The 9,229-nt window shown below is 56.0% G+C and overlaps 1 long non-coding RNA gene across 1 annotated transcript; it reads left to right on the top strand.

Moving 5' to 3' along the window:
* Positions 1-1,732: 1,732 nt before the first annotated feature.
* LOC144678619 (uncharacterized) lies at positions 1,733-9,022 on the top strand. Its single transcript, XR_013576145.1, has 4 exons — positions 1,733-2,367; positions 4,894-4,955; positions 7,185-7,261; positions 8,899-9,022. It is a non-coding gene; the product is annotated as an uncharacterized LOC144678619 (long non-coding RNA).
* Positions 9,023-9,229: the final 207 nt, after the last annotated feature.

Below are 9,229 nucleotides of genomic sequence, written 5' to 3' on the forward strand. Positions count from 1 at the left end.
CTGATCGGCAGGGGGGGGCGCGAGCAGTGTCTGTACGAGTGTGGAATTGGAGAACTCTGCGAGGATATAGGACCTGTCGCCATAAATGTTTAACACTACAGCAGCGCGCTGTCCAGTTCATTCTCTCATCCTCCTGAATCATCCAGGCTTTGCCGCCATCCCTGATGCTGTCTCTTTATGGCCCGAGATCGGACCCAAGAGCCTCAGGCCAGACTGACGCGCCTCTCACCTGATAGGCAGGTTTTCCCAGGCAGGCCTCCAGACCCTGATCAGGCCCTTTCTCCCCACGTCCCCACCACAGCCTTCATCCACGCTCACCTGCAAGTGCCTAGAACGTCTCATATTTCTACAGCAGTCAGCGTATAGGTCAGCTGCTTTCGCTCCCTCACCTCTCAGTCAGCAGGCCGTGGGCTCGAACCCCCATGATCCAGGCCCCACTGACCCCCCTCCCTGGATTCAGTCCTGAGGGAGCGCCGCACTGTCGGAGGGTCAGTGCTGAGGGAGCGCCGCACTGTCGGAGGGTCAGCGCCGAGGGAACGCCGCACTGTCGGAGGGTCAGTGCAGAGGGAGCGCCGCACTGTCAGAGGGTCAGCCTTGAGGGAGCGCCGCACTGTCGGAGGGTCAGTGCTGAGGGAGCGCCGCACTGTGGGAGGGTCAGTGCTGAGGGAGCGCCGCACTGTCGGAGGGTCGGCGCTGAGGGAGCGCCGCACTGTCGGAGGGTCAGCGCCGAGGGAGCGCCGCACTGTCGGAGGGTCAGTGCTGAGGGAGCGCCGCACTGTCGGAGGGTCAGCGCTGAGGGAGCGCTGCACTGTCGGAGGGTCAGTGCTGAGGGGGCGCCGCACTGTCGGAGGGTCAGTGCTGAGGGAGCGCCGCACTGTCGGAGGGTCAGTGCTGAGGGAGCGCCGCACTGTCGGAGGGTCAGTGCTGAGGGAGTGCTGCACTGTCAGAGGTGCCAACCTTCAGCTTGAGATATGAAATCCAAGACCCCCGTCTACCCTCCCAGGTGGGCTTTAAAAATCCCACGACTCCTATCGGAAGAATAGTGGGTGGGGGAGTTCTCCCTGATGCCCTGGAGCTAATATTTATCCTCCAACCAACATCACTTAAAAAAAAAAAGCTGGACATTCATCATATCGCAATCTGTGGGAGCTTGCTGTGCGCAAAATGGCTGTGTGGTCCATTGCACTGAAAGAAAGCCCTGCATTTCTCCAGCACCTTTCACCCCCTCGAGTGCCTCAGAGCCAAGGGAGTTTTCCTTCTTGTAGCTCAGGGTCGCTCTAGCAATGTACAGAACATGCTCTTCCTCCTGTCACGAAAACGTAATCGTTCTCCTAATATTTATCCTGATTTATTGTAAAGTTGGGTCAATAGCGGGCTTTGGATTAGTTTCTCTGTGTGTATGTGTGTGTGGGATGTAATCGAATTGCGGAGCAGCTGGACTGGAGCTATTGAGTGAAAAAGAGAAGCCAGGTTTGAAATGCTAAACATATAAACATGGTTGAGGTTTTAGCATGGGAGGTGTGAGGAACATTTGCATTTCTAGATAAACCAGAGTGGTTTGAATTTCAAAGAGATGATGGGATATTACACCTAGTCACAGGAAGCTGAGCCAAACAGTGTGTTTACTTTTCCCAACGGCTACTGTTAGTCTGAGCACTACGAAAGATTTATATTATGGGGAAAAGTAAAGTTGCAAAGACGCATTGGAACAATGGAATTTACATCGAAACGTGTACGAGGGAGATGAGGTTGTGTGTAAGGAGGAAGGCGTTCTAAGATCTAACACAAACGTGAAAATCCTCCAGCCTCTGTGCATCAAGTTGCTGTCTACAGGAACCGAGGCTGAGAATACTCACTGTCCAGGGAATTGTGCCTGGGTCTGTTGAAGTCTATTTTGTTTTACCATTGCCTTAACAGAAGTGTAACTGGGAACTAGATTAATTAGGCAATTTAGGAGCTTTTATAGTGGTAATTTGTAGACCTACGTACGTGCTTAAAATCTTTTCTTCTATTAATAAATGTTTAATTTAGTTTTGTAGAAACCTCTAAGACTCGGTGGTCTTATTACTACCGAATTCAGGGCACGCATCTCGAAATGAGATACGAATTGCAAAACAGTGGCGGCAGCTGTTTCAAGTTTCCCCTCTGGGGTTTGAGCAGCTCGGCGTTTACCGTCCGCTGTGCCGTAGCGCTCCAGGGTCGGCCGCGGGGACGCTGGAGGTTCTCCCGCTCCAGAGGCGGGTTAATGGCTGCCGCGTGACTGGGATAAGTCCTCAGCTTCTCTGGCCTTGTCTCACCAGGAAGAAGAGAACCGGCTTCGCGAGGAACTGAGACAGGAGTGGGCCAACAAGCAAGAGAAGATTAAAAGTAAGACGCGACTCGCAAAGCCTCGTGTGGGCGCGATCCCCGAGCCCGACGGGGCAAACGGGACAGGTCCCAACCCCTATCGCCCGCAGAGCGGCCCAGTGATAAGCCTCCGACCCCACGCTGTCTCCGTCGGCGACCTTCGCCTCCGCGCCCCGCCCCATCGGTTGTCGAAAGCCTCCAGACGGCCAACGGTCCTGACACGCTCCAGCCCGATCCCCAAGTAAACAGCACTTCATCCGAAAGTCTTGCTACTCCGGTGTCCCAACTCGCACCGAGTCCCGATCACCCATCACACCCCCTCTCGCCCCCACCCAGTGTTCGCTGATCTACACTGTCTTCTGGTCTGGCAACAACACACACTCTGGGGGACCCCTCCTGTAAATACTGACACACTCCCCGGACACCCTGTAAATACCTACACACTCCCCAGAGACCCCCCTGTAAATACTGACTCACTCCCCGGGACCCCCTGTAAATACTGACACACTCCCCGGGGACCCCCCCTGTAAATACTGACACATTCCCGGGGACCCCCTGTAAATACTGACACACTCCCCGGGGACCCCTCTGTAAATACTGACACACTCCCCGGGTACCCCCTGTAAATACTGACACACTCCCCGGGGACCCCCTGTAAATACTGACACACTCCCCGGGGACCCCCCTGTAAATACTGACACACTCCCCGGGGACCCCCCTGTAAATACTGACACACTCCCCGGGTACCCCCTGTAAATACTGACACACTCCCCGGGGACCCCCTGTAAATACTGACACACTCCCCGGGGACCCCCCTGTAAATACTGACACACTCCCCGGGAACCCCCCTGTAAATACTGACACACTCCCCGGGGACCCCCCTGTAAATACCGACACACTCCCCGGGGACCCCCTGTAAATACTGACACACTCCCCGGAGACCACTCTGTAAATACTGACACACTCCCCGGGGACCCCCCTGTAAATACTGACACACTCCCCGGGGACCCCCTGTAAATACTGACACACTCCCCAGGGACCCCCCTGTAAATACTGACACGCTCCCCGCAGACCACCCTGTAAATACTGACACACTCCCCGGGGACCCTCCTGTAAATACTGACACGCTCCCCGCAGACCCCCCTGTAAATACTGACACGCTCCCCGCAGACCACCAGTTCACATCTGAGCGACAGCTGATGGAACCCAAAGGAAACTGTGTCTTTAATTTGCTGAATTCTTTTCGAGGGAAAACAGCGGTAATAAATACGTCTAGTCAACAAACGCAGAACTCTCAGAACACACAAGAGCCTCTTTCCAGGAGTCCGGGTTCTAAAATATAAACACAGTTGACTGCCGGTGGGCTGTGGGTTGGCGTCAGTGGTGAGGGGTGACTGGATATGGAGTTACTGTCGCTGAATTGGGAAAGTCTGTACCCTGTGTGTGTGTGTGTGTGTGTGTGTGTGTGTCAGAACCCATCTCCAGCAGGACACGAACCATCATTATCTCCGGCCAAGGCTTAGGTTAAAAATAGCTCCTAATTGCCCTGCTCTTGGCCACTAAATTGCAGGTTTCACCCCTCTCCAGACCTGCCGGGCGAGAGCTTTGATCCGCATGTTTTGGGATCAGTCTGTGGGATGATAAAGTGCCCGTGTTCCACAGGCAGTAGTGGTGGGGGGGTGGGTGTGGGAATTTCTATCGAGCGCTTCTTTTATCTTTCTCGTCGTGCTTTGGGGCCTTCTCTCGCCTGACCTCGGCACTTCAGACCGAGCAATTTGGTGCTTTTTATAACCTGGGCCGCTCACCCGCACCAGCTGGGTGCTGAGTTGTGGCTTCCTCCCAGCCCACTTAAAATGCCCCGAGCACTTAACTGCGTGGCTCGTTCCACTTGATGCCGCTCCTTTTATTGTTGTGACACTCTCTCTTTTTGACTCAAAGAGGATCGGTTCCTGTCGGGTCCACTTAAGGAGATGTGGAAGACTTCCCGGAAATTTCCATTGTGTCAGTACTGGCCCAGTCAGACACAGGAAATCCCTCTCCACGCTGTCCCCATCAAACATTCCCAGGACAGATTACAGCACGGGGTTAGATACCGAGTAAAGCTCCCTCTACACTGTCCCCTTCAAACACTCCCAGGACAGGTACAGCACGGGGTTAGATACAGAGTAAAGCTCCCTCTGCACCGTCCCCATCAAACACTCCCAGGACAGGTACAGCACGGGGTTAGATACAGAGGAAAGCTCCCTCTACACTGTCCCCATCAAACACTCCCAGGACAGGTACAGCACGGGGTTAGATACAGAGTAAAGCTCCCACTACACTGTCCCCATCAAACACTCCCAGGACAGGTACAGCATGGGGTTAGATACAGAGTAAAGCTCCCTCTACACCGTCCCCATCAAACACTCCCAGGACAGGTACAGCACGGGGTTAGATACAGAGTAAAGCTCCCTCTACACTGTCCCCATCAAACACTCCCAGGACAGGTACAGCACGGGGCGAAGCTGTGTTATTTGTTGGGTAATTGGTTGTCATTCTGAATTTCAGGTGAGGAGATTGAGATCACCTTCAGTTACTGGGATGGCTCAGGACATCGGCGAACGGTGAAGGTGAGAAATGTCATCTCGTCCTACCTCCTGCTACTCTCTCTCACGTATGTGAGCCCCCTCTCTGTCAGTCTCCTCTTCCTCATCCTGGGATACATACTCTGTCTTTCATTCATCTCTTTTTGTCTCTGTCTGTCTGTCTGTCTCTCTTTCTCTCTCACGTGCTCAGCCACTCTCTCTCTCTCTCGCGCGCGCTTGGTCTCTCTCGCACTCAGTCTCTTGCGTTCGGTCTCTCTCTCTTCACGTTCCCTCTCCCTATCGCACTCCTTCCTGCTCCCGCATTCGCGCTTCCTCTCGCTCCCGCGCTCCCTCCCGCGCTCTGTCCCTCTCCCACTCCCGCTCCCGCGCTCCCTCCCGCTCTCCAGTGCTCCGTCCCTCTCCCACTCCCGCTCTCGCTCCTGCGCTCCCTCCCGCTCTCCAGGGCTCCATCCCTCTCCCACTCCCGCGCTCCCTCCCGCTCTCCAGCGCTCCGTCCCTCTCCCACTCCCGCTCTCCAGTGCTCCGTCCCTCTCCCACTCCCGCTCTCCAGTGCTCCGTCCCTCTCCCACTCCCGCTCTCGTTCCCGCTCTCCAGTGCTCCGTTCCTCTCCCACTCCCGCTCTCCAGTGCTCCGTCCCTCTCCCACTCCCGCTCTCCAGTGCTCCGTCCCTCTCCCACTCCCGCTGTCATGCTCCCTCCCGCTCTCCAGTGCTCCGTCCCTCTCCCACTCCCGCACTCCCTCCCGCTCTCCAGTGCTCCGTCCCTCTCCCACTCCCGCGCTCCCTCCCGCTCTCCAGTGCTCCGTCCCTCTCCCACTCCCGCGCTCCCTCCCGCTCTCCAGTGCTCCATCCCTCTCCCACTCCCGTGCTCCCTCCCGCTCTCCAGTGCTTCGTCCCTCTCCCACTCCCGCTCTCACGCTCCCTCCCGCTCTCCAGTGCTCCGTCCCTCTCCCACTCCTGCTCTCCAGTGCTCCGTCCCTCTCCCACTCCCGCTCTCCAGTGCTCCGTCCCTCTCCCACTCCCGCTCTCGTTCCCGCTCTCCAGTGCTCCGTTCCTCTCCCACTCCCGCTCTCCAGTGCTCCGTCCCTCTCCCACTCCCGCTCTCCAGTGCTCCGTCCCTCTCCCACTCCCGCTGTCATGCTCCCTCCCGCTCTCCAGTGCTCCGTCCCTCTCCCACTCCCGCACTCCCTCCCGCTCTCCAGTGCTCCGTCCCTCTCCCACTCCCGCGCTCCCTCCCGCTCTCCAGTGCTCCGTCCCTCTCCCACTCCCGCGCTCCCTCCCGCTCTCCAGTGCTCCGTCCCTCTCCCACTCCCGTGCTCCCTCCCGCTCTCCAGTGCTTCGTCCCTCTCCCACTCCCGCTCTCACGCTCCCTCCCGCTCTCCAGTGCTCCGTCCCTCTCCCACTCCTGCTCTCCAGTGCTCCGTCCCTCTCCCACTCCCGCTCTCCCTCCCGCTGTCGCTCCCGCTCTCGCTCCTGCGCTCCCACCTGCTCTCGCCCCCGTACTCCAATGCTCTGTTGCTCTCTCCCATCTCTTTCCATCTTCCGGGAATCACCTTGGAAAATATTAGATTGTTAACATCAACCAAAAGCTGCCATTGAGGTCAGAGTGTGGGGGTGGGGAAACGAAACAGAGAACCTTAAAAGCCCAGCATTTGTTGCCCATCCATAGTTGCCCCCTTGAGAAGGTGGTGGGTGAGCCGCCTTCTTGAACCGCTGCAGTCCCCGTGTGGTGTAGGTACACCCACCGCGTTGTTAGGGAGGGAGTTCCAGGATTTTGACCCAGCGACAGTGAAGGAACGGCCGATATATTCCCAAGTCGGGATGGTGGGGGGCTCGGAGGGGAACTTGCAGGTGGTGGTGTTCCCCATGTGTCTGCTGCCCTTGTCCTTCTAGGTGGTAGAGGTGGTGGGTTTGGGCGGCGCTGTCGAAGGAGCCTTGGTGAGTTGCTGCAGTGCATCTTGTAGATGGTACACACACTGCTGCCCCTGTGTGTCGGTGGTGGTGGAGGGAGTGAATGTTTGTGGATGGGGTGCCGATCGAGCGGGGGCTGCTTTGTCCTGGACGGTGTTGAGCTTCTCGAGTGTTGTGGGAGCTGCACTCATCCAGGCAAGTGGGGTGTATCCCATCACACTCCTGACTTGGTTTGATGATGGGAGGAGGGGGGCGGGGGCAATGCGGGGGTTGATGGTTGTCTGATGACTTTGTATCATCTCCAGCGGCAGCTGTGATCTCTCCATCCTTCTAATCCCCTCCAGATGAAGAAAGGGAATACGATCCAACAGTTCCTCCAGAAAGGCCTCGAGATCCTGCGGAAAGATTTCAGCGAATTAAGGTATCCCGGATTTCGGGGCAGCGCGATGCAGGAGTCCAGATGTAGTATTGCACGTGAACAAACCCATAACCCGTGCAACCAGACCCCTGGGCTCCACTTACCAGAGAGCTGGAACTGAAAAGCAAACAAGCCGCGTTAAAACTTGTGTATCGCATCTTGGGTAGACCACACTCGGAATACCGCGCCACAGTTCCGGTCTCCGTATCCCACTCGGAATACCGTGCACAGTTCAGGTCTCCGTATCCCACTCGGAATACCGTGCACAGTTCCGGTCTCCGTATCCCACCTGGAATACCATGCACAGTTCCGGTCTCCGTATCCCACTCGGAATACTGTGCACAGTTCCAGTCTCCGTATCCCACTCAGAATACTGTGCACAGTTCCGGTCTCCGTATCCCACTTAGAATACCACGCACAGTTCTGGTCTCCGTATCCCACTCGGAATACCGTGCACAGTTCCAGTCTCCGTATCCCACTCGGAATACTGTGCACAATTCCGGTCTCCGTATCCCACTCGGAATACTGTGCACAGTTCCGGTCTCTGTATCCCATTCAGAATACCGTGCACAGTTCCGGTCTCCGTATCCCACTCGGAATACCGTGCACAGTTCCGGTCTCCGTATCCCACTTGGAATACCGTGCACAGTTCCGGTCTCCATATCCCACTCGGAATACTGCGCACGGTTCCGGTCTCCATATCCCACTCGGAATACCGTGCACAGTTCCGGTCTCCATATCCCACTCGGAATACCACCCACAGTTCCGGTCTCCGTATCCCACTCGGAATACTACACAGTTCCGGTCTCCGTTTCCCATTCGGAATACCGTGGACAGTTCCGGTCTCCATATCCCACTTGGAATACTACGCACAGATCCGGTCTTCCTATCCCACTTGGAATACTGTGCACAGTTCCAGTCTCTATTGCAAAAAAGGATATAGAGACACTGGGAAAGATTGAAGAAAGAGTTAAGTAAGTTGAGGAAGAGGCCATTCAGCCCCCTGAAGCCTGTCACACAGAAACAGGAGGAGGCCATTCAGCCCCCTGAAGCCTGTTACACAGGTACAGAAGGAGGCCATTCAGCCCCCTGAAGCCTGTTACACAGGAACAGGAGGAGGCCATTCAGCCCCCTGAAGCCTGTTAAACAGGTACAGGAGGAGGCCATTCAGCCCCATTTAGCCTGTTACACAGGAACAGGAGGAGTCCATTCAACCCCTCTTGTAGGCGGGGGGGAGACCAGAACTAGGGGGCCATCAATATAAGACAGTCACTAATAAATACAATTGGGGTGGGGGAATTCAGGAGAAACTTCTTTATTCCGGGAGTGGGGAGAATGTGGAACTCGTTCCCCCAGGGAGTGGTCGAGGTGAATCGTGTCGATGTGCTTAAGCCGGGGGGGGGAAGCTGGATAAACACACGAGGGAGAAAGGAATAGAAGGATATGGGGATAGGGGGAAGATGGAGTAGGGGTTGGGAGGAGGAGGCTGGTGTGGGGGCAGAAACGCCGGGACAGAGCTGAGGGGCCGAATGGCCTGTTGCTGGGGCTGTAAAGTTGATGTGAAATCTCTGCCAGACGTCTTTGGTTTCCGGACTGGAAAGGCAGTTCTCTGTAAAATGTTGCCCACGTTCTTTCTGCAGATCTGCTGGAGTTGAACAACTGATGTACATCAAAGAGGATCTAATCATTCCACATGTAGGTGTTGTAAGGGGAGGTTCATTACTGCTCTGTCAGTAATGACCAACAGATTGTGTAAACTCAAAGTCTGTTCCTGTCACATGGGTTTCCCACCCTCCACCTCGCTCTCCCAAGGACTCGAGCATCCTACTCCCCGCACCCTTTAATATCCCACCCAGACTAATCACACTCTCCCCCTCACTCCCCACACCCTTTAATATCCCACCCAGTCTAATCCCACTCTCCCCCTCACTCCCCACACCCTTTAATATCCCACCCAGTCTAATCCCACTC

The sequence above is a fragment of the Cetorhinus maximus genome, unplaced genomic scaffold (genome assembly GCF_964194155.1).
Source record: "Cetorhinus maximus unplaced genomic scaffold, sCetMax3.hap1.1 HAP1_SCAFFOLD_4916, whole genome shotgun sequence".
In the NCBI taxonomy this organism is placed as follows: Eukaryota; Metazoa; Chordata; class Chondrichthyes; order Lamniformes; family Cetorhinidae; genus Cetorhinus; species Cetorhinus maximus.